Genomic DNA, 23,778 nt, shown 5'->3' on the forward strand with positions numbered 1-23,778 from the left:
CAGGGTTTCCCCAGTCTCTCCATCTGCAGAGTGGGGGTCATTCTCCCATCTGCTTCCTAGGTCTGTCGGCCTACGAGCAGCTCCATGCCTTTCCACCTGGGGCCGATATCACGTGGAGCTTGTGCGCTGAGACTTCAGAAAGAAAGACTCCATCCAGGGCTGACACAGCACAGAATGGGGCAGAACGAGGCCTGGATGCGCCGTGGTACCCAGGAAAAGGCACTCCCCCTCCTGAGTGTTTTGAGACCCCGCATCCAAGTTGGAGGCGCGAAAGGAAGACTCGAAGGTCTCCCTCTCTTATAGAAAAGAGTAGCCAACTTTCTGGTCCTCTGTTTCCATTGAGATTCTGTTCAAGTGTCCCAGCTCGGCTTCTGCGGGTGGCTGAGCTTCTAATGGCTCCCTGCGTTCTTGTCTTTTCCTCTCCAAACCTTCCGTCCTTTTCCCCCTTCTGGGGTGGATGGGCGCTGTCATTGCTTCTACCTTCGAGACAGATTGATGAAACGTCTGGACCGTCGACTCCTTTCCTCTCTTTGGTTCCGTGTCTCTCTCTGTCTGTGTCCCTCTCTTTTCCCTTCTCGATTCAGTCTGTGTCTTCCTCTTTCTCTCTCGTGTGTGGATGGATGGATGCTAGGAATGCACATGTATATGATTAGATGAGGGTTATGTTTTAGGGATAGGTTAGAGGGAGAGAAAGGCTTTAGGTCGGAGTTGGTCATGGGGGAAGGGTCAAGGGTGGTGGTGGTGTTTCTTGGAATCTGAGTGCTGTGCATTCTTCGTCTCTTTCCATATGAACCCCTTCTCAGATACACCACTTGCAAGGAGTCTCTCATGTTCCGTTTCCCATCTTTTGCATTTCTGAATGCTTAGCTTCTCTGTTGTGAAGAGGTTCCATTGGATGGAAACCCATTGGCGTACTTCGTTTTCCTCTTTCCCTTACTTGAAGAGACCCATTTCTACCTCCGCCCAGCAAATGGCAAGGAGACTCTGATGTTAAGGAGCCTTTGACCTACGCTTCTTTCTAGCTGTCTCATGACATCAGTCTTTAGGGTGAGGTTTTCCCCCGATATTGAGGTGGTGTGAGATCAAAACCAATAGCGTTCTTCAGATGTAGCTGTCTGGTTTTCCCATGGACATTTATTGAAGAGGCTTTCTTGTTCCCATTTGGATATTCTCCCCTTTTGTGTCAGAGATGAGTTGACCATGGATGCCGGGGTTTGTTTCTGGACCCTCAACTTGATTCCATCGATCTGGATCTGTGTGTGTTGTTGTATTCCCAATAGCATACTGTCCTGCTGCTGCCGCTGCGCCTAAGTCACTTCAGTCGTGTCTGACTCTGCGCGACCCCATGGCCTGCAGCCTACCAGGCTCCTCCGTCCAGGGCGTTTTCCAGGCAAGAGTACTGGAGTGGGTCGCCATCGCCTTCTCCGATACTCTCCTGAGGATCCTAGTTTGGTCGTCTAATTTCCTTTCACACAACCTTGGATGTCCGTATCGGGGCTATTTCGTCGGATTGTATTGACAATTTAGGCTCTTTTCTGTTTCCGTACCCCTTTTGCAATTCTTTGTTCGGTGCGAAAATGCATTGGCATTTTGGGAGGAATAGCATCGAAGCTGTGGATTGCCTTGTGGGGCTGTGACATCATTTTCCCAATAGGAATTCTTTCAAGCCCTGAGCACAGCTTCTCTTTCCAGTGGTTGGTGTGGGCTTGATCTTCCTTCTTCCATCTCTCGCCGTTTTGTGAGAACAGGTCCTTCCTTCCCTTCTGGGTTAGATGGACTCGTGGGTATCACTTCAGTGAATGGCATTGTCAGTGGGGGTGATAATTCCCTTCTCATTGGAGGACTTTGCTGTGAGTATTAGAAATGCAAGTGATTTCTCTTCCCCTTCCTCCCTGTCCATCTCTCAGAGCCACCGGGAAACAGAGGCCTCATCCAGGGTCACACAGGCCTGAGGGAGTGCAACTAGACTGTTGTTTCTTCAGGCCCTCAGTGCTGGACATCATCCGGGATACTCTGTGTGTGTCTTCCTCAGTCTGGTGTCCCTTCAGACCTTTCCCTAGTTTTCACAGGCTTGTCGTGTTGGTGTTCTTTGTCTGTTTGGAGACACATCCTTGAGAAGCTTTGTGTTTCCACTCATTCGTCTCGCGATGTATGACCTGTCTTTTGCTTTTGTAATGAGGTCTTTCCCACAGTAGATATCTTTGATTTTGCAAAGTCCACTGTATTCTCTGGGTTGTTTTGTGGGCTGCCTTTTTGTTTTGTGTGTGAAGACTCAAAGCACGTGTCCAGTTTCTGCTCATTGTTCTTCTAGATTTGTGACAAGTTTTCATGGAAACTTTGTCTAGGGATAACTGGAAGTGAACTCGGTGTAAGGTGTCAAGTCTCCATCTCCATTCATGTCATGCCCTGCAGTTTCCAATTCCCTGTTCCTGAGTGGTTTTGGAGACCTTGTGGGAAGTTTGGTTGCATCGGAGTTTGCGTTTCCACCTTGAGTAGATTCCCACTGTTCTGCCCTCAGGGACACTGTCAAGGGGGAGTGAGGAGCAGCCTGCACTTCCAGCAGTGACCACACGGTGGGGCGAGTGCTGCTCTCCCCTCTGGGAGCCCCAGGCCACAGGCATCCCAGTGAGGAGCCAGCTCTGTGCTCAGCTGAAAGGAGTTAGTCTCTCAGGAGCCTCTGAGCCCTTGCCTTTGGATCACCCAGGGTGGGCATTTGCTGTGACAGAAAAAAATTGCCCTGAATTCCATGGACGGAAGAGCCTGGCTGTGTAGAGTTCGTGAGTTGCCGTGAATCAGACACAACTGAGGACACAAAAATTCAATAGACTAAAACACTTTTTGGGGGTGGGGGGAGTGAAAGGGGGTGATGTGGGGTTTTTTGTCTTATATAATAGCCGAGGGAAATCTAGTTTAAACCTAAATTCACATAGATGGGAAAGGTATAGCTCTCCGTCACCCTATTAAAAAAAAAAAAAAACGTCTTAACTTTTCTGAAAGCTTATTTAGTAGCTTCCTTGAGCAGTTCATTGTGAAGGATTTTTTTTTTTTTCTGTGACATTGGCCTCATTAAAAAGTACGGTTTGCCTTTACTGGATAATTTTGTTCATTTGGTTTGTTAGGGAATCTTGGTAATATTTGAGTTTCCTGGGGAGTATGGTCACATGACCTGGCCCTGGCCAATCGGTGTGTTCCACCTCCCTGGCCACTGTGATTGGCTCCAGACTGGGGCAGTGCCCAATCGGGGCCCGGGGCCGGGCCTCACGTTGGAAGCCAGGGGAAGACGAGCTCTCGTTCTGCTGGGGTAGGGGAAGGGGTGGGGCCGGGGGAGGTCAGGCTCCAGCAGTGGGAGGGGCTTGAGGTCCGCCTTCGGCAGTTGGTGACCTTCCTGCTCCCCTCAGGGCAGAGCCGCCGGCCTGAGAATGAGGGCGCTGCTGAGCCCAGGGGCTGGGATGGCCCGCTGCTGCTGTGGTCCCAGAGCTCCACCCGAGACCTGAGGGAGGCCGTCTGCCCGTGAGTCCTCTCCCGCTTGTCTGTCAGCTTGTTTGAACCATGCTGGGTTTTCTGCCCAGCTGGCTAAGGGGAGTCCCTGGAAATGCAAGGGTGTGGGTTTTGGCAGACTTCAGGGAAGACATGCCAGATGAGCCTGGGAGACTCCAGCTTAATCTGGATTCAGGAGATATCTCTTCGGGCCAGCTAGTAATTGTAGGATAAGCCTAATGAGTCTTCACAGGATGAAGAGAGTAACGTGCCAAGGTAGCAATCGATGTCCTCATTCGAGAGGATGAAGCTGGTGCTCAGAGAAGGGGGGAACCTGGCCAGAGCAAGGAGGTGTGCACCCAGACAGAACCCCCAGATCCGGCCATTTGAGCTCAGGGAGGCCACTGGTGTGGCTTGTCCCTGTAGCAGGCGCCGAGGCACGCAGCCCACCCTGATTCCTGCGGGGGCCTGACTTGGGAAGTGCCATCTGGTAGCTTTGAGACTCACCAAACCAAATTGCACTGGAGAGAGGAAGGACACCTTCCTTCATCCACCCCCCACCCCCGCCGGATTCCCACATACCCTGACCCCTTTCTCTTGACTTCGGAGCCATTTCCAGAGTCCCGCTCATATGACCTCATTCGAAGTGCACTGTGGACGAGCTGCCATCTGCAGCTGCTACCACAGCAGCCAAGGGCTTCAGCTCCCGAGTACCTCCCTTCCTTTGGAACTTGGGGGCCCTCTACTCCCCACTTGCACACCACAGACCTTTGCTGAGGATTGTGGGGACCCTCACTCAGTTTGCAGCACGTTGTAGCCATCCCTGTCCTCTCAATACCTCCCTTGCCACTCAGCTTGTGAGCCCCTTTGGAGCAGCGTGGCCCACCTGGCTGCAACGGAAGAGACACAGCTGACAGTGAAACAACAGCTTAGATCTGACAGCCGGAAAGCTCTGTCAAAAGGGACCTCCCTCTTCACACCGTAGAGGCTGTAGGAGCCGCCAGGCTTTCGGAACCAGTGCTGGGGCCAAAATGACTCCACAGCCGTTTTCCTTCCTGGGGAGGGTTCTGGCTCGAGTGGGAATGGCTCAAGTCTCCTAAGGTTCTGAAAGCCCACTGTGTGCAGATTCACGGTACACAGAGAGGAGAAGGTGGAGTCCTGCCCTGGAGGTGGTCACAGCTCACGGATGAGCCAGGCAGGCAGGCAGGCAGGCAGGGCATGAGAACACCTGAGCTGCCTTCATGAGTGAATGGTGTGGGGGCAGAGGAAGAGAAGCCGGTCTGCTCCCTCATGTGGTGCCCAGGGCAGGTTGTCCCCAGAGGAAACCCTTACGACGGTGAGGACTCTCACTGCTGTTTCCCAAGGGGTTCCGTCGGTGCGTGTCTTCCCCGGAGCGGTCAGGCCGTCTCTAAAGTACACTGGCCATGGGCATTGCCTCTCCTTGGAACTTCCCACGTGTTTCTCTTTTTTATGGAACAGTGATTTTTCTAGAGGGGTTCTGGGCCACAAGGTTGTTGGGTCATTTTCTAGCCTTCTGTCGTGAAGAACGCTTTCCTGGGCGTTGGGGTGGTTTGTTGTTCCAGCTCCCTTTCTTGGCTTCTTTTGGGAGCTGGTGCAACAAGAGGAGCTCAGCCTCTGCCTTCTGGCTGAGATGTCACCCTTCAAACAGCAATGCCTGCCTGGAGATAATGATGGCATTTGCCAAAAGGGCTTCGTTTGGCACATGATATCTTGAAAGGACGTACACCGTCCTGTCAGCTATCAAAGGCTAGTTCAAATGACATAAAAATGAGAACTCTCCAATGGAGTCTTACAGTAGGTGGAGAGTCCGAAAGAAACTCCTTCAGTCATTTCACTGAGAGTCATTGATTGGGGACACCAAGAATATAGGAAGGAATGCAGAAAGAAAAGATGAAATTGTGTTCAGGATCGGGGGGGAGGGATGAACAGGGCGTGCTTGCCTTGAATCCAGGCTTTGTTGGGGGGTGGGGCATAAAGATCAAACGGGTCTGAAACCACAAAGTGGTGATGGTAACACAGTATCACCAGAGTTACACAACAGTGTTCCCAAATTGCAACAATGATGAAAAAGTTTACTCATCCCAACTTAACCAACAAAAATACAGGAAACCATACAAAAAATAAAACATCACCAGAAAGGTGGAAACAAACCAAATGCAAAGCAGTTCAGGGGAAAGGAACTCCATGTCCCCTGGGGGCAGACCGAGTTGACAGCGTCCACGGTGAGCCGACAGGGATGGAGGCGGCAGAGCCGACCGCTCCCCTGGACGTGGTGTTTCCGGCAAGGGCTCTGGGTCTCTGTCCAGAGCGGGGGCTCGTTCTTCCTGCAGGGGTGGGTGAGTCATCGTCGGCGTCTGGGTGTTGCGCGGGAGCCAGGGCAGGCTCTCCCTGCCGAGGCGGTGACTCCTCCTCTGCCTCGGGTTCTCCTGCCAAAGCCCGAGCAGGTACAGGTGCACGTGGAGGTGGAGGTTCTGGCTGAGGGGGTGGGACATCAGTGCCTGGGGCTGGGGGTCCTGCAGGCACGGAGATCCGATCTGCCCGGTGTGCTGGCCAGAACCCAGCTGGCCTGGTGTCTCTGCGAGGGCAAGTCTCGGTTCTCCATCTGCCCTCGGTGGATCCCTGGGTCCTGCACCTGGAGCCACCACCTCTGTAGGGACAGGTCTGGGAAGTGGAGCCTGGTTCCAGTTGGAGGCCAGTGCTAGAGCTGGGGGAGAAGCAAAGTTTGCCCACAGGCCAGCCTTGGCATGTGCGTATCCTGGGACAGAAAGCTTCCAAGAGATTCCCAAAGAATACCCAGGGTCGGATGTCTTTTGGGACTGAAGTGTGCAAGATGGGGGTGGGGGTGTGAGGCCAGCGCTTGCTGCAGGCCCAGCAGCATCTTTCGGGGACTCGTCCCTGTGTAGCTCAGCACCCCCTCCCCACACACTCCCGTGCACCAGCCCCAGCGTCCTCACCTCTGTGCTCTGGCGTGCTGGGCTCCAGGTCCTCCTGCTGCCTCAGAGGCTGGGGTTCTCGGGACTCTGGGTCAGAGCCGGGTGTGCTGAGCTCCGTGGCAGCCTCAGACTGGGCCGCCGGGTGTATCCTGTGTGGTGTCTCGGCAGCAGGCCTTCCCCGCCTCCGCTTCGCCCCCGGTGGGGCTGATGCCTCCGTGGGCACGCTCACCTGGAGCCTGCACTGGGCCTCAGGGGCGGGGGGGTGGTGCTCCGACCCCTCCCTCCGGGAGGTGGACGGGGTGTCCCCGTCCTCGGCCTCATCACGTGGGAAGCTCTGCAACGACAGTGACCGTCAGCCAGCCATGCTGGGACTTTTCCGAGCTGGGCCTGGCCAGTGGAGCCGCTGCTTCTGCCTGCTCGAACTTCTCTTCCCAGAAGCGTCAGAGACGTGTGTCTGCTCAGATCCCCACCCGGGACGAAAGAGACCCACCTGAGGGTGTGAGGCCAGCCTGGGCGGCCGGCGCTGCCCGCACTCTCCCCATCCCAGGCAGCCTGCTCTCCCCTGGGGTGTGGACACAACTTGCCCGCAGGCTTCTGACCCCACATCCGCCTGGGCTTCCTTGAGGGAGACACACCCCGAGAAACCCGCATCCACACACACAGGCAAAGGACCCGGTGTTTCCGGGTGGCATGGGAGAGGTGGGCTGGCCCGGCCTGGGGCTCCCCGTGTTACCTTTCTGTTTCTCCGGGCAAAGGGCCAGAGGCCTCTCGGGGGTGCCCTGAGCCAACGTCGACAGGGTGCCCACGCACACTGCCTGTGAGCTCTCCTGAGGCCCCGGCCTCTGGGCAGGGGCAAACAGCAGAACATCCTGGCAGCAAGTGATCTGGCTGGGGGCTCCTCTCCGCTCTGGAGGCCTGGATACCCGGGTTGCGGGTTCTGTTGGGTTCTGTTGCCGGCAGGTGACATCATTTCCTGGGGTTCGTGCTGAAGTCCCTTCCCCAAAACTTCCCAAGGGAATCTCTGGGTTTCTGACTGCTCAACCACCCCCCTTAGGCCATGTGCAGGCACAGTGACAGCCACACAGCCCAGCCCACAGCCCTGGGGAGGCCTGGGTGCAGCCAGGGCCTGAGCTCCGAGGACCCCACTGCTCTCAGACCAGGCTCCTTCTTCTCATAAGTGGTGTGGCCCTGGACAAGCGTATGCCCCTCAGGGTTTCCCCAGTCTCTCCATCTGCAGAGTGGGGGTCATTCTCCCATCTGCTTCCTAGGTCTGTTGGCCTACGAGCAGCTCCATGCCTTTCCACCTGGGGCCGATATCACGTGGAGCTTGTGCGCTGAGACTTCAGAAAGAAAGACTCCATCCAGGGCTGACACAGCACAGAATGGGGCAGAACGAGGCCTGGATGCGCCGTGGTACCCAGGAAAAGGCACTCCCCCTCCTGAGTGTTTTGAGACCCCGCATCCAAGTTGGAGGCGCGAAAGGAAGACTCGAAGGTCTCCCTCTCTTATAGAAAAGAGTAGCCAACTTTCTGGTCCTCTGTTTCCATTGAGATTCTGTTCAAGTGTCCCAGCTCGGCTTCTGCGGGTGGCTGAGCTTCTAATGGCTCCCTGCGTTCTTGTCTTTTCCTCTCCAAACCTTCCGTCCTTTTCCCCCTTCTGGGGTGGATGGGCGCTGTCATTGCTTCTACCTTCGAGACAGATTGATGAAACGTCTGGACCGTCGACTCCTTTCCTCTCTTTGGTTCCGTGTCTCTCTCTGTCTGTGTCCCTCTCTTTTCCCTTCTCGATTCAGTCTGTGTCTTCCTCTTTCTCTCTCGTGTGTGGATGGATGGATGCTAGGAATGCACATGTATATGATTAGATGAGGGTTATGTTTTAGGGATAGGTTAGAGGGAGAGAAAGGCTTTAGGTCGGAGTTGGTCATGGGGGAAGGGTCAAGGGTGGTGGTGGTGTTTCTTGGAATCTGAGTGCTGTGCGTTCTTCGTCTCTTTCCATATGAACCCCTTCTCAGATACACCACTTGCAAGGAGTCTCTCATGTTCCGTTTCCCATCTTTTGCATTTCTGAATGCTTAGCTTCTCTGTTGTGAAGAGGTTCCATTGGATGGAAACCCATTGGCGTACTTCGTTTTCCTCTTTCCCTTACTTGAAGAGACCCATTTCTACCTCGGCCCAGCAAATGGCAAGGAGACTCTGATGTTAAGGAGCCTTTGACCTACGCTTCTTTCTAGCTATCTCATGACATCAGTCTTTAGGGTGAGGTTTTTCCCCGATATTGAGGTGGTGTGAGATCAAAACCAATAGCATTCTTCAGATGTAGCTGTCTGGTTTTCCCGTGGACATTTATTGAAGAGGCTTTCTTGTTCCCATTTGGATATTCTCCCCTTTTGTGTCAGAGATGAGTTGACCATGGATGCCGGGGTTTGTTTCTGGACCCTCAACTTTATTCCATCGATCTGGATCTGTGTGTGTTGTTGTATTCCCAATAGCATACTGTCCTGCTGCTGCCACTGCGCCTAAGTCACTTCAGTCGTGTCTGACTCTGCGCGACCCCATGGCCTGCAGCCTACCAGGCTCCTCCGTCCAGGGCGTTTTCCAGGCAAGAGTACTCGAGTGGGTCGCCATCGCCTTCTCCGATACTCTCCTGAGGATCCTAGTTTGGTCGTCTAATTTCCTTTCACACAACCTTGGATGTCCGTATCGGGGCTTTTTCGTCGGATTGTATTGACAATTTAGGCTCTTTTCTGTTTCCGTACCCCTTTTGCAATTCTTTGTTCGGTGCGAAAATGCATTGGCATTTTGGGAGGAATAGCATCGAAGCTGTGGATTGCCTTGTGGGGCTGTGACATCATTTTCCCAATAGGAATTCTTTCAAGCCCTGAGCACAGCTTCTCTTTCCAGTGGTTGGTGTGGGCTTGATCTTCCTTCTTCCATCTCTCGCCGTTTTGTGAGAACAGGTCCTTCCTTCCCTTCTGGGTTAGATGGACTCGTGGGTATCACTTCAGTGAATGGCATTGTCAGTGGGGGTGATAATTCCCTTCTCATTGGAAGACTTTGCTGTGAGTATTAGAAATGCAAGTGATTTCTCTTCCCCTTCCTCCCTGTCCATCTCTCAGAGCCACCGGGAAACAGAGGCCTCATCCAGGGTCACACAGGCCTGAGGGAGTGCAACTAGACTGTTGTTTCTTCAGGCCCTCAGTGCTGGACATCATCCGGGATACTCTGTGTGTGTCTTCCTCAGTCTGCTGTCCCTTCAGACCTTTCCCTAGTTTTCACAGGCTTGTCGTGTTGGTGTTCTTTGTCTGTTTGGAGACACATCCTTGAGAAGCTTTGTGTTTCCACTCATTCGTCTCGCGATGTATGACCTGTCTTTTGCTTTTGTAATGAGGTCTTTCCCACAGTAGATATCTTTGATTTTGCAAAGTCCACTGTATTCTCTGGGTTGTTTTGTGGGCTGCCTTTTTGTTTTGTGTGTGAAGACTCAAAGCACGTGTCCAGTTTCTGCTCATTGTTCTTCTAGATTTGTGACAAGTTTTCATGGAAACTTTGTCTAGGGATAACTGGAAGTGAACTCGGTGTAAGGTGTCAAGTCTCCATCTCCATTCATGTCATGCCCTGCAGTTTCCAATTCCCTGTTCCTGAGTGGTTTTGGAGACCTTGTGGGAAGTTTGGTTGCATCGGAGTTTGCGTTTCCACCTTGAGTAGATTCACACTGTTCTGCCCTCAGGGACACTGTCAAGGGGGAGTGAGGAGCAGCCTGCACTTCCAGCAGTGACCACACGGTGGGGCGAGTGCTGCTCTCCCCTCTGGGAGCCCCAGGCCACAGGCATCCCAGTGAGGAGCCAGCTCTGTGCTCAGCTGAAAGGAGTTAGTCTCTCAGGAGCCTCTGAGCCCTTGCCTTTGGATCACCCAGGGTGGGCATTTGCTGTGACAGAAAAAAATTGCCCTGAATTCCATGGACGGAAGAGCCTGGCTGTGTAGAGTTCGTGAGTTGCCGTGAATCAGACACAACTGAGGACACAAAAATTCAATAGACTAAAACACTTTTTGGGGGTGGGGGGAGTGAAAGGGGGTGATGTGGGGTTTTTTGTCTTATATAATAGCCGAGGGAAATCTAGTTTAAACCTAAATTCACATAGATGGGAAAGGTATAGCTCTCCGTCACCCTATTAAAAAAAAAAAAAAACGTCTTAACTTTTCTGAAAGCTTATTTAGTAGCTTCCTTGAGCAGTTCATTGTGAAGGATTTTTTTTTTTTCTGTGACATTGGCCTCATTAAAAAGTACGGTTTGCCTTTACTGGATAATTTTGTTCATTGGTTTGTTAGGGAATCTTGGTAATATTTGAGTTTCCTGGGGAGTATGGTCACATGACCTGGCCCTGGCCAATCGGTGCGTTCCACCTCCCTGGCCACTGTGATTGGCTCCGGACTGGGGCAGTGCCCAATCGGGGCCCGGGGCCGGGCCTCACGTTGGAAGCCAGGGGAAGACGAGCTCTCGTCCTGCTGGGGTAGGGGAAGGGGTGGGGCCGGGGGAGGTCAGGCTCCAGCAGTGGGAGGGGCTTGAGGTCCGCCTGCGGCAGTTGGTGACCTTCCTGCTCCCCTCAGGGCAGAGCCGCCGGCCTGAGAATGAGGGCGCTGCTGAGCCCAGGGGCTGAGATGGCCCGCTGCTGCTGTGGTCCCAGAGCTCCACCCGAGACCTGAGGGAGGCCGTCTGCCCGTGAGTCCTCTCCCGCTTGTCTGTCAGCTTGTTTGAACCATGCTGGGTTTTCTGCCCAGCTGGCTAAGGGGAGTCCCTGGAAATGCAAGGGTGTGGGTTTTGGCAGACTTCAGGGAAGACATGCCAGATGAGCCTGGGAGACTCCAGCTTAATCTGGATTCAGGAGATATCTCTTCGGGCCAGCTAGTAATTGTAGGATAAGCCTAATGAGTCTTCACAGGATGAAGAGAATAACGTGCCAAGGTAGCAATCGATGTCCTCATTCGAGAGGATGAAGCTGGTGCTCAGAGAAGGGGGGAACTTGGCCAGAGCAAGGAGGTGAGCACCCAGACAGAACCCCCAGATCCGGCCATTTGAGCTCAGGGAGGCCACTGGTGTGGCTTGTCCCTGTAGCAGGCGCCGAGGCACGCAGCCCACCCTGATTCCTGCGGGGGCCTGACTTGGGAAGTGCCATCTGGTAGCTTTGAGACTCACCAAAACAAATTGCACTGGAGAGAGGAAGGACACCTTCCTTCATCCACCCCCCACCCCCGCCGGATTCCCACATACCCTGACCCCTTTCTCTTGATTTCGGAGCCATTTCCAGAGTCCCGCTCATATGACCTCATTCGAAGTGCACTGTGGACGAGCTGCCCTCTGCAGCTGCTACCACAGCAGCCAAGGGCTTCAGCTCCCGAGTACCTCCCTTCCTTTGGAACTTGGGGGCCCTCTACTCCCCACTTGCACAACACAGACCTTTGCTGAGGATTGTGGGGACCCTCACTCAGTTTGCAGCACGTTGTAGCCATCCCTGTCCTCTCAATACCTCCCTTGCCACTCAGCTTGTGAGCCCCTTTGGAGCAGCGTGGCCCACCTGGCTGCAACGGAAGAGACACAGCTGACAGTGAAACAACAGCTTAGATCTGACAGCCGGAAAGCTCTGTCAAAAGGGACCTCCCTCTTCACACCGTAGAGGCTGTAGGAGCCGCCAGGCTTTCGGAACCAGTGCTGGGGCCAAAATGACTCCACAGCCGTTTTCCTTCCTGGGGAGGGTTCTGGCTCGAGTGGGAATGGCTCAAGTCTCCTAAGGTTCTGAAAGCCCACTGTGTGCAGATTCACGGTACACAGAGAGGAGAAGGTGGAGTCCTGCCCTGGAGGTGGTCACAGCTCACGGATGAGCCAGGCAGGCAGGCAGGCAGGCAGGGCATGAGAACTCCTGGGCTGCCTTCATGAGTGAATGGTGTGGGGGCAGAGGAAGAGAAGCCGGTCTGCTCCCTCATGTGGTGCCCAGGGCAGGTTGTCCCCAGAGGAAACCCTTACGACGGTGAGGACTCTCACTGCTGTTTCCCAAGGGGTTCCGTCGGTGCGTGTCTTCCCCGGAGCGGTCAGGCCGTCTCTAAAGTACACTGGCCATGGGCATTGCCTCTCCTTGGAACTTCCCACGTGTTTCTCTTTTTTATGGAACAGTGATTTTTCTAGAGGGGTTCTGGGCCACAAGGTTGTTGGGTCATTTTCTAGCCTTCTGTCGTGAAGAACGCTTTCCTGGGCGTTGGGGTGGTTTGTTGTTCCAGCTCCCTTTCTTGGCTTCTTTTGGGAGCTGGTGCAACAAGAGGAGCTCAGCCTCTGCCTTCTGGCTGAGATGTCACCCTTCAAACAGCAATGCCTGCCTGGAGATAATGTTGGCATTTGCCAAAAGGGCTTCGTTTGGCACATGATATCTTGAAAGGACGTACACCGTCCTGTCAGCTATCAAAGGCTAGTTCAAATGACATAAAAATGAGAACTCTCCAATGGAGTCTTACAGTAGGTGGAGAGTCCGAAAGAAACTCCTTCAGTCATTTCACTGAGAGTCATTGATTGGGGACACCAAGAATATAGGAAGGAATGCAGAAAGAAAAGATGAAATTGTGTTCAGGATCGGGGGGAGGGATGAACAGGGCGTGCTTGCCTTGAATCCAGGCTTTGTTGGGGGGTGGGGCATAAAGATCAAACGGGTCTGAAACCACAAAGTGGTGATGGTAACACAGTATCACCAGAGTTACACAACAGTGTTCCCAAATTGCAACAATGATGAAAAAGTTTACTAACTTAACCAACAAGTTCCCAACTTAACCAACAAAAATACAGGAAACCATACAAAAAATAAAACATCACCAGAAAGGTGGAAACAAACCAAATGCAAAGCAGTTCAGGGGAAAGGAACTCCATGTCCCCTGGGGGCAGACCGAGTTGACAGCGTCCACGGTGAGCCGACAGGGATGGAGGCGGCAGAGCCGACCGCTCCCCTGGACGTGGTGTTTCCGGCAAGGGCTCTGGGTCTCTGTCCAGAGCGGGGGCTCGTTCTTCCTGCAGGGGTGGGTGAGTCATCGTCGGCGTCTGGGTGTTGCACGGGAGCCAGGGCAGGCTCTCCCTGCCGAGGCGGTGACTCCTCCTCTGCCTCGGGTTCTCCTGCCAAAGCCCGAGCAGGTACAGGTGCACGTGGAGGTGGAGGTTCTGGCTGAGGGGGTGGGACATCAGTGCCTGGGGCTGGGGGTCCTGCAGGCACGGAGATCCGATCTGCCCGGTGTGCTGGCCAGAACCCAGCTGGCCTGGTGTCTCTGCGAGGGCAAGTCTCGGTTCTCCATCTGCCCTCGGTGGATCCCTGGGTCCTGCACCTGGAGCCACCACCTCTGTAGGGACAGGTCTGGGAAGTGGAGCCTGGTTCCAGTTGGAGGCCAGTGCTAGAGCTGGGGGAGAAGCAAAGTTTGCCCACAGGCCAGCCTTGGCATGTGCGTATCCCGGGACAGAAAGCTTCCAAGAGATTCCCAAAGAATACCCAGGGTCGGATGTCTTTTGGGACTGAAGTGTGCAAGATGGGGGTGGGGGTGTGAGGCCAGCGCTTGCTGCAGGCCCAGCAGCATCTTTCGGGGACTCGTCCCTGTGTAGCTCAGCACCCCCTCCCCACACACTCCCGTGCACCAGCCCCAGCGTCCTCACCTCTGTGCTCTGGCGTGCTGGGCTCCAGGTCCTCCTGCTGCCTCAGAGGCTGGGGTTCTCGGGACTCTGGGTCGGAGCCGGGTGTGCTGAGCTCCGTGGCAGCCTCAGACTGGGCCGCCGGGTGTATCCTGTGTGGTGTCTCGGCAGCAGGCCTTCCCCGCCTCCGCTTCGCCCCCGGTGGGGCTGATGCCTCCGTGGGCACGCTCACCTGGAGCCTGCACTGGGCCTCAGGGGCGGGGGGGTGGTGCTCCGACCCCTCCCTCCGGGAGGTGGACGGGGTGTCCCCGTCCTCGGCCTCATCACGTGGGAAGCTCTGCAACGACAGTGACCGTCAGCCAGCCATGCTGGGACTTTTCCGAGCTGGGCCTGGCCAGTGGAGCCGCTGCTTCTGCCTGCTCGAACTTCTCTTCCCAGAAGGGTCAGAGACGTGTGTCTGCTCAGATCCCCACCCGGGACGAAAGAGACCCACCTGAGGGTGTGAGGCCAGCCTGGGCGGCCGGCGCTGCCCGCACTCTCCCCATCCCAGCCAGCCTGCTCTCCCCTGGGGTGTGGACACAACTTGCCCGCAGGCTTCTGACCCCACATCCGCCTGGGCTTCCTTGAGGGAGACACACCCCGAGAAACCCGCATCCACACACACAGGCAAAGGACCCGGTGTTTCCGGGTGGCATGGGAGAGGTGGCCTGGCCCGGCCTGGGGCTCCCCGTGTTACCTTTCTGTTTCTCCGGGCAAAGGGCCAGAGGCCTCTCGGGGGTGCCCTGAGCCAACGTCGACAGGGTGCCCACGCACACTGCCTGTGAGCTCTCCTGAGGCCCCGGCCTCTGGGCAGGGGCAAACAGCAGAACATCCTGGCAGCAAGTGATCTGGCTGGGGGCTCCTCTCCGCTCTGGAGGCCTGGATACCCGGGTTGCGGGTTCTGTTGGGTTCTGTTGCTGGCAGGTGACATCATTTCCTGGGGTTCGTGCTGAAGTCCCTTCCCCAAAACTTCCCAAGGGAATCTCTGGGTTTCTGACTGCTCGACCACCCCCCTTAGGCCATGTGCAGGCACAGTGACAGCCACACAGCCCAGCCCACAGCCCTGGGGAGGCCTGGGTGCAGCCAGGGCCTGAGCTCCGAGGACCCCGCTGCTCTCAGACCAGGCTCCTTCTTCTCATAAGTGGTGTGGCCCTGGACAAGCGTATGCCCCTCAGGGTTTCCCCAGTCTCTCCATCTGCAGAGTGGGGGTCATTCTCCCATCTGCTTCCTAGGTCTGTCGGCCTACGAGCAGCTCCATGCCTTTCCACCTGGGGCCGATATCACGTGGAGCTTGTGCGCTGAGACTTCAGAAAGAAAGACTCCATCCAGGGCTGACACAGCACAGAATGGGGCAGAACGAGGCCTGGATGCGCCGTGGTACCCAGGAAAAGGCACTCCCCCTCCTGAGTGTTTTGAGACCCCGCATCCAAGTTGGAGGACCGAAAGGAAGACTCGAAGGTCTCCCTCTCTTATAGAAAAGAGTAGCCAACTTTCTGGTCCTCTGTTTCCATTGAGATTCTGTTCAAGTGTCCCAGCTCGGCTTCTGCGGGTGGCTGAGCTTCTAATGGCTCCCTGCGTTCTTGTCTTTTCCTCTCCAAACCTTCCGTCCTTTTCCCCCTTCTGGGGTGGATGGGCGCTGTCATTGCTTCTACCTTCGAGACAGATTGATGAAAAGTCTGGACCGTCGACTCCTTTCCTCTCTTTGGTTCCGTGTCTCTCTCTGTCTGTGTCCCTCTCTTTTCCCTTCTCGATTCAGTCTGTGTCTTCCTCTTTCTCTCTCGTGTGTGGATGGATGGATGCTAGGAATGCACATGTATATGATTAGATGAGGGTTATGTTTTAGGGATAGGTTAGAGGGAGAGAAAGGCTTTAGGTCGGAGTTGGTCATGGGGGAAGGGTCAAGGGTGGTGGTGGTGTTTCTTGGAATCTGAGTGCTGTGCATTCTTCGTCTCTTTCCATATGAACCCCTTCTCAGATACACCACTTGCAAGGAGTCTCTCATGTTCCGTTTCCCATCTTTTGCATTTCTGAATGCTTAGCTTCTCTGTTGTGAAGAGGTTCCATTGGATGGAAACCCATTGGCGTACTTCGTTTTCCTCTTTCCCTTACTTGAAGAGACCCATTTCTACCTCCGCCCAGCAAATGGCAAGGAGACTCTGATGTTAAGGAGCCTTTGACCTACGCTTCTTTCTAGCTGTCTCATGACATCAGTCTTTAGGGTGAGGTTTTCCCCCGATATTGAGGTGGTGTGAGATCAAAACCAATAGCGTTCTTCAGATGTAGCTGTCTGGTTTTCCCATGGACATTTATTGAAGAGGCTTTCTTGTTCCCATTTGGATATTCTCCCCTTTTGTGTCAGAGATGAGTTGACCATGGATGCCGGGGTTTGTTTCTGGACCCTCAACTTGATTCCATCGATCTGGATCTGTGTGTGTTGTTGTATTCCCAATAGCATACTGTCCTGCTGCTGCCGCTGCGCCTAAGTCACTTCAGTCGTGTCTGACTCTGCGCGACCCCATGGCCTGCAGCCTACCAGGCTCCTCCGTCCAGGGCGTTTTCCAGGCAAGAGTACTGGAGTGGGTCGCCATCGCCTTCTCCGATACTCTCCTGAGGATCCTAGTTTGGTCGTCTAATTTCCTTTCACACAACCTTGGATGTCCGTATCGGGGCTTTTTCGTCGGATTGTATTGACAATTTAGGCTCTTTTCTGTTTCCGTACCCCTTTTGCAATTCTTTGTTCGGTGCGAAAATGCATTGGCATTTTGGGAGGAATAGCATCGAAGCTGTGGATTGCCTTGTGGGGCTGTGACATCATTTTCCCAATAGGAATTCTTTCAAGCCCTGAGCACAGCTTCTCTTTCCAGTGGTTGGTGTGGGCTTGATCTTCCTTCTTCCATCTCTCGCCGTTTTGTGAGAACAGGTCCTTCCTTCCCTTCTGGGTTAGATGGACTCGTGGGTATCACTTCAGTGAATGGCATTGTCAGTGGGGGTGATAATTCCCTTCTCATTGGAGGACTTTGCTGTGAGTATTAGAAATGCAAGTGATTTCTCTTCCCCTTCCTCCCTGTCCATCTCTCAGAGCCACCGGGAAACAGAGGCCTCATCCAGGGTCACACAGGCCTGAGGGAGTGCAACTAGACTGTTGTTTCTTCAGGCCCTCAGTGCTGGACATCATCCGGGATACTCTGTGTGTGTCTTCCTCAGTCTGGTGTCCCTTCAGACCTTTCCCTAGTTTTCACAGGCTTGTCGTGTTGGTGTTCTTTGTCTGTTTGGAGACACATCCTTGAGAAGCTTTGTGTTTCCACTCATTCGTCTCGCGATGTATGACCTGTCTTTTGCTTTTGTAATGAGGTCTTTCCCACAGTAGATATCTTTGATTTTGCAAAGTCCACTGTATTCTCTGGGTTGTTTTGTGGGCTGCCTTTTTGTTTTGTGTGTGAAGACTCAAAGCACGTGTCCAGTTTCTGCTCATTGTTCTTCTAGATTTGTGACAAGTTTTCATGGAAACTTTGTCTAGGGATAACTGGAAGTGAACTCGGTGTAAGGTGTCAAGTCTCCATCTCCATTCATGTCATGCCCTGCAGTTTCCAATTCCCTGTTCCTGAGTGGTTTTGGAGACCTTGTGGGAAGTTTGGTTGCATCGGAGTTTGCGTTTCCACCTTGAGTAGATTCACACTGTTCTGCCCTCAGGGACACTGTCAAGGGGGAGTGAGGAGCAGCCTGCACTTCCAGCAGTGACCACACGGTGGGGCGAGTGCTGCTCTCCCCTCTGGGAGCCCCAGGCCACAGGCATCCCAGTGAGGAGCCAGCTCTGTGCTCAGCTGAAAGGAGTTAGTCTCTCAGGAGCCTCTGAGCCCTTGCCTTTGGATCACCCAGGGTGGGCATTTGCTGTGACAGAAAAAAATTGCCCTGAATTCCATGGACGGAAGAGCCTGGCTGTGTAGAGTTCGTGAGTTGCCGTGAATCAGACACAACTGAGGACACAAAAATTCAATAGACTAAAACACTTTTTGGGGGTGGGGGGAGTGAAAGGGGGTGATGTGGGGTTTTTTGTCTTATATAATAGCCGAGGGAAATCTAGTTTAAACCTAAATTCACATAGATGGGAAAGGTATAGCTCTCCGTCACCCTATTAAAAAAAAAAAAAAACGTCTTAACTTTTCTGAAAGCTTATTTAGTAGCTTCCTTGAGCAGTTCATTGTGAAGGATTTTTTTTTTTTTCTGTGACATTGGCCTCATTAAAAAGTACGGTTTGCCTTTACTGGATAATTTTGTTCATTTGGTTTGTTAGGGAATCTTGGTAATATTTGAGTTTCCTGGGGAGTATGGTCACATGACCTGGCCCTGGCCAATCGGTGTGTTCCACCTCCCTGGCCACTGTGATTGGCTCCAGACTGGGGCAGTGCCCAATCGGGGCCCGGGGCCGGGCCTCACGTTGGAAGCCAGGGGAAGACGAGCTCTCGTTCTGCTGGGGTAGGGGAAGGGGTGGGGCCGGGGGAGGTCAGGCTCCAGCAGTGGGAGGGGCTTGAGGTCCGCCTTCGGCAGTTGGTGACCTTCCTGCTCCCCTCAGGGCAGAGCCGCCGGCCTGAGAATGAGGGCGCTGCTGAGCCCAGGGGCTGGGATGGCCCGCTGCTGCTGTGGTCCCAGAGCTCCACCCGAGACCTGAGGGAGGCCGTCTGCCCGTGAGTCCTCTCCCGCTTGTCTGTCAGCTTGTTTGAACCATGCTGGGTTTTCTGCCCAGCTGGCTAAGGGGAGTCCCTGGAAATGCAAGGGTGTGGGTTTTGGCAGACTTCAGGGAAGACATGCCAGATGAGCCTGGGAGACTCCAGCTTAATCTGGATTCAGGAGATATCTCTTCGGGCCAGCTAGTAATTGTAGGATAAGCCTAATGAGTCTTCACAGGATGAAGAGAGTAACGTGCCAAGGTAGCAATCGATGTCCTCATTCGAGAGGATGAAGCTGGTGCTCAGAGAAGGGGGGAACCTGGCCAGAGCAAGGAGGTGTGCACCCAGACAGAACCCCCAGATCCGGCCATTTGAGCTCAGGGAGGCCACTGGTGTGGCTTGTCCCTGTAGCAGGCGCCGAGGCACGCAGCCCACCCTGATTCCTGCGGGGGCCTGACTTGGGAAGTGCCATCTGGTAGCTTTGAGACTCACCAAACCAAATTGCACTGGAGAGAGGAAGGACACCTTCCTTCATCCACCCCCCACCCCCGCCGGATTCCCACATACCCTGACCCCTTTCTCTTGACTTCGGAGCCATTTCCAGAGTCCCGCTCATATGACCTCATTCGAAGTGCACTGTGGACGAGCTGCCATCTGCAGCTGCTACCACAGCAGCCAAGGGCTTCAGCTCCCGAGTACCTCCCTTCCTTTGGAACTTGGGGGCCCTCTACTCCCCACTTGCACACCACAGACCTTTGCTGAGGATTGTGGGGACCCTCACTCAGTTTGCAGCACGTTGTAGCCATCCCTGTCCTCTCAATACCTCCCTTGCCACTCAGCTTGTGAGCCCCTTTGGAGCAGCGTGGCCCACCTGGCTGCAACGGAAGAGACACAGCTGACAGTGAAACAACAGCTTAGATCTGACAGCCGGAAAGCTCTGTCAAAAGGGACCTCCCTCTTCACACCGTAGAGGCTGTAGGAGCCGCCAGGCTTTCGGAACCAGTGCTGGGGCCAAAATGACTCCACAGCCGTTTTCCTTCCTGGGGAGGGTTCTGGCTCGAGTGGGAATGGCTCAAGTCTCCTAAGGTTCTGAAAGCCCACTGTGTGCAGATTCACGGTACACAGAGAGGAGAAGGTGGAGTCCTGCCCTGGAGGTGGTCACAGGTCACGGATGAGCCAGGCAGGCAGGCAGGCAGGCAGGGCATGAGAACACCTGAGCTGCCTTCATGAGTGAATGGTGTGGGGGCAGAGGAAGAGAAGCCGGTCTGCTCCCTCATGTGGTGCCCAGGGCAGGTTGTCCCCAGAGGAAACCCTTACGACGGTGAGGACTCTCACTGCTGTTTCCCAAGGGGTTCCGTCGGTGCGTGTCTTCCCCGGAGCGGTCAGGCCGTCTCTAAAGTACACTGGCCATGGGCATTGCCTCTCCTTGGAACTTCCCACGTGTTTCTCTTTTTTATGGAACAGTGATTTTTCTAGAGGGGTTCTGGGCCACAAGGTTGTTGGGTCATTTTCTAGCCTTCTGTCGTGAAGAACGCTTTCCTGGGCGTTGGGGTGGTTTGTTGTTCCAGCTCCCTTTCTTGGCTTCTTTTGGGAGCTGGTGCAACAAGAGGAGCTCAGCCTCTGCCTTCTGGCTGAGATGTCACCCTTCAAACAGCAATGCCTGCCTGGAGATAATGATGGCATTTGCCAAAAGGGCTTCGTTTGGCACATGATATCTTGAAAGGACGTACACCGTCCTGTCAGCTATCAAAGGCTAGTTCAAATGACATAAAAATGAGAACTCTCCAATGGAGTCTTACAGTAGGTGGAGAGTCCGAAAGAAACTCCTTCAGTCATTTCACTGAGAGTCATTGATTGGGGACACCAAGAATATAGGAAGGAATGCAGAAAGAAAAGATGAAATTGTGTTCAGGATCGGGGGGAGGGATGAACAGGGCGTGCTTGCCTTGAATCCAGGCTTTGTTGGGGGGTGGGGCATAAAGATCAAACGGGTCTGAAACCACAAAGTGGTGATGGTAACACAGTATCACCAGAGTTACACAACAGTGTTCCCAAATTGCAACAATGATGAAAAAGTTTACTCATCCCAACTTAACCAACAAAAATACAGGAAACCATACAAAAAATAAAACATCACCAGAAAGGTGGAAACAAACCAAATGCAAAGCAGTTCAGGGGAAAGGAACTCCATGTCCCCTGGGGGCAGACCGAGTTGACAGCGTCCACGGTGAGCCGACAGGGATGGAGGCGGCAGAGCCGACCGCTCCCCTGGACGTGGTGTTTCCGGCAAGGGCTCTGGGTCTCTGTCCAGAGCGGGGGCTCGTTCTTCCTGCAGGGGTGGGTGAGTCATCGTCGGCGTCTGGGTGTTGCGCGGGAGCCAGGGCAGGCTCTCCCTGCCGAGGCGGTGACTCCTCCTCTGCCTCGGGTTCTCCTGCCAAAGCCCGAGCAGGTACAGGTGCACGTGGAGGTGGAGGTTCTGGCTGAGGGGGTGGGACATCAGTGCCTGGGGCTGGGGGTCCTGCAGGCACGGAGATCCGATCTGCCCGGTGTGCTGGCCAGAACCCAGCTGGCCTGGTGTCTCTGCGAGGGCAAGTCTCGGTTCTCCATCTGCCCTCGGTGGATCCCTGGGTCCTGCACCTGGAGCCACCACCTCTGTAGGGACAGGTCTGGGAAGTGGAGCCTGGTTCCAGTTGGAGGCCAGTGCTAGAGCTGGGGGAGAAGCAAAGTTTGCCCACAGGCCAGCCTTGGCATGTGCGTATCCTGGGACAGAAAGCTTCCAAGAGATTCCCAAAGAATACCCAGGGTCGGATGTCTTTTGGGACTGAAGTGTGCAAGATGGGGGTGGGGGTGTGAGGCCAGCGCTTGCTGCAGGCCCAGCAGCATCTTTCGGGGACTCGTCCCTGTGTAGCTCAGCATCCCCTCCCCACACACTCCCGTGCACCAGCCCCAGCGTCCTCACCTCTGTGCTCTGGCGTGCTGGGCTCCAGGTCCTCCTGCTGCCTCAGAGGCTGGGGTTCTCGGGACTCTGGGTCAGAGCCGGGTGTGCTGAGCTCCGTGGCAGCCTCAGACTGAGCCGCCGGGTGTATCCTGTGTGGTGTCTCGGCAGCAGGCCTTCCCCGCCTCCGCTTCGCCCCCGGTGGGGCTGATGCCTCCGTGGGCACGCTCACCTGGAGCCTGCACTGGGCCTCAGGGGCGGGGGGGTGGTGCTCCGACCCCTCCCTCCGGGAGGTGGACGGGGTGTCCCCGTCCTCGGCCTCATCACGTGGGAAGCTCTGCAACGACAGTGACCGTCAGCCAGCCATGCTGGGACTTTTCCGAGCTGGGCCTGGCCAGTGGAGCCGCTGCTTCTGCCTGCTCGAACTTCTCTTCCCAGAAGCGTCAGAGACGTGTGTCTGCTCAGATCCCCACCCGGGACGAAAGAGACCCACCTGAGGGTGTGAGGCCAGCCTGGGCGGCCGGCGCTGCCCGCACTCTCCCCATCCCAGCCAGCCTGCTCTCCCCTGGGGTGTGGACACAACTTGCCCGCAGGCTTCTGACCCCACATCCGCCTGGGCTTCCTTGAGGGAGACACACCCCGAGAAACCCGCATCCACACACACAGGCAAAGGACCCGGTGTTTCCGGGTGGCATGGGAGAGGTGGGCTGGCCCGGCCTGGGGCTCCCCGTGTTACCTTTCTGTTTCTCCGGGCAAAGGGCCAGAGGCCTCTCGGGGGTGCCCTGAGCCAACGTCGACAGGGTGCCCACGCACACTGCCTGTGAGCTCTCCTGAGGCCCCGGCCTCTGGGCAGGGGCAAACAGCAGAACATCCTGGCAGCAAGTGATCTGGCTGGGGGCTCCTCTCCGCTCTGGAGGCCTGGATACCCGGGTTGCGGGTTCTGTTGGGTTCTGTTGCCGGCAGGTGACATCATTTCCTGGGGTTCGTGCTGAAGTCCCTTCCCCAAAACTTCCCAAGGGAATCTCTGGGTTTCTGACTGCTCAACCACCCCCCTTAGGCCATGTGCAGGCACAGTGACAGCCACACAGCCCAGCCCACAGCCCTGGGGAGGCCTGGGTACAGCCAGGGCCTGAGCTCCGAGGACCCCGCTGCTCTCAGACCAGGCTCCTTCTTCTCATAAGTGGTGTGGCCCTGGACAAGCGTATGCCCCTCAGGGTTTCCCCAGTCTCTCCATCTGCAGAGTGGGGGTCATTCTCCCATCTGCTTCCTAGGTCTGTCGGCCTACGAGCAGCTCCATGCCTTTCCACCTGGGGCCGATATCACGTGGAGCTTGTGCGCTGAGACTTCAGAAAGAAAGACTCCATCCAGGGCTGACACAGCACAGAATGGGGCAGAACGAGGCCTGGATGCGCCGTGGTACCCAGGAAAAGGCACTCCCCCTCCTGAGTGTTTTGAGACCCCGCATCCAAGTTGGAGGCGCGAAAGGAAGACTCGAAGGTCTCCCTCTCTTATAGAAAAGAGTAGCCAACTTTCTGGTCCTCTGTTTCCATTGAGATTCTGTTCAAGTGTCCCAGCTCGGCTTCTGCGGGTGGCTGAGCTTCTAATGGCTCCCTGCGTTCTTGTCTTTTCCTCTCCAAACCTTCCGTCCTTTTCCCCCTTCTGGGGTGGATGGGCGCTGTCATTGCTTCTACCTTCGAGACAGATTGATGAAACGTCTGGACCGTCGACTCCTTTCCTCTCTTTGTTTCCGTGTCTCTCTCTGTCTGTGTCCCTCTCTTTTCCCTTCTCGATTCAGTCTGTGTCTTCCTCTTTCTCTCTCGTGTGTGGATGGATGGATGCTAGGAATGCACATGTATATGATTAGATGAGGGTTATGTTTTAGGGATAGGTTAGAGGGAGAGAAAGGCTTTAGGTCGGAGTTGGTCATGGGGGAAGGGTCAAGGGTGGTGGTGGTGTTTCTTGGAATCTGAGTGCTGTGCGTTCTTCGTCTCTTTCCATATGAACCCCTTCTCAGATACACCACTTGCAAGGAGTCTCTCATGTTCCGTTTCCTATCTTTTGC

At 54.9% G+C, this 23,778-nt stretch overlaps 1 long non-coding RNA gene across 1 annotated transcript in view; it reads left to right on the forward strand.

The window, feature by feature from the left end:
- The window catches only part of LOC145530002 (uncharacterized), a 1,493,464-nt gene that overhangs the window by 1,250,620 nt on the left and 219,066 nt on the right, over positions 1 to 23,778 (forward strand). The window contains exons 152-153 of the long non-coding RNA XR_014071397.1: positions 3,399 to 3,510; positions 11,036 to 11,147. This is a non-coding gene — a long non-coding RNA (uncharacterized LOC145530002). The remainder of the gene's footprint in view (positions 1 to 3,398; positions 3,511 to 11,035; positions 11,148 to 23,778) is intronic.

This window comes from Giraffa tippelskirchi, chromosome 12 (assembly GCF_054371585.1).
Source record: "Giraffa tippelskirchi isolate mGirTip1 chromosome 12, T2T-mGirTip1v1.2.pri, whole genome shotgun sequence".
NCBI classification, from domain to species: domain Eukaryota; kingdom Metazoa; phylum Chordata; class Mammalia; order Artiodactyla; family Giraffidae; genus Giraffa; species Giraffa tippelskirchi.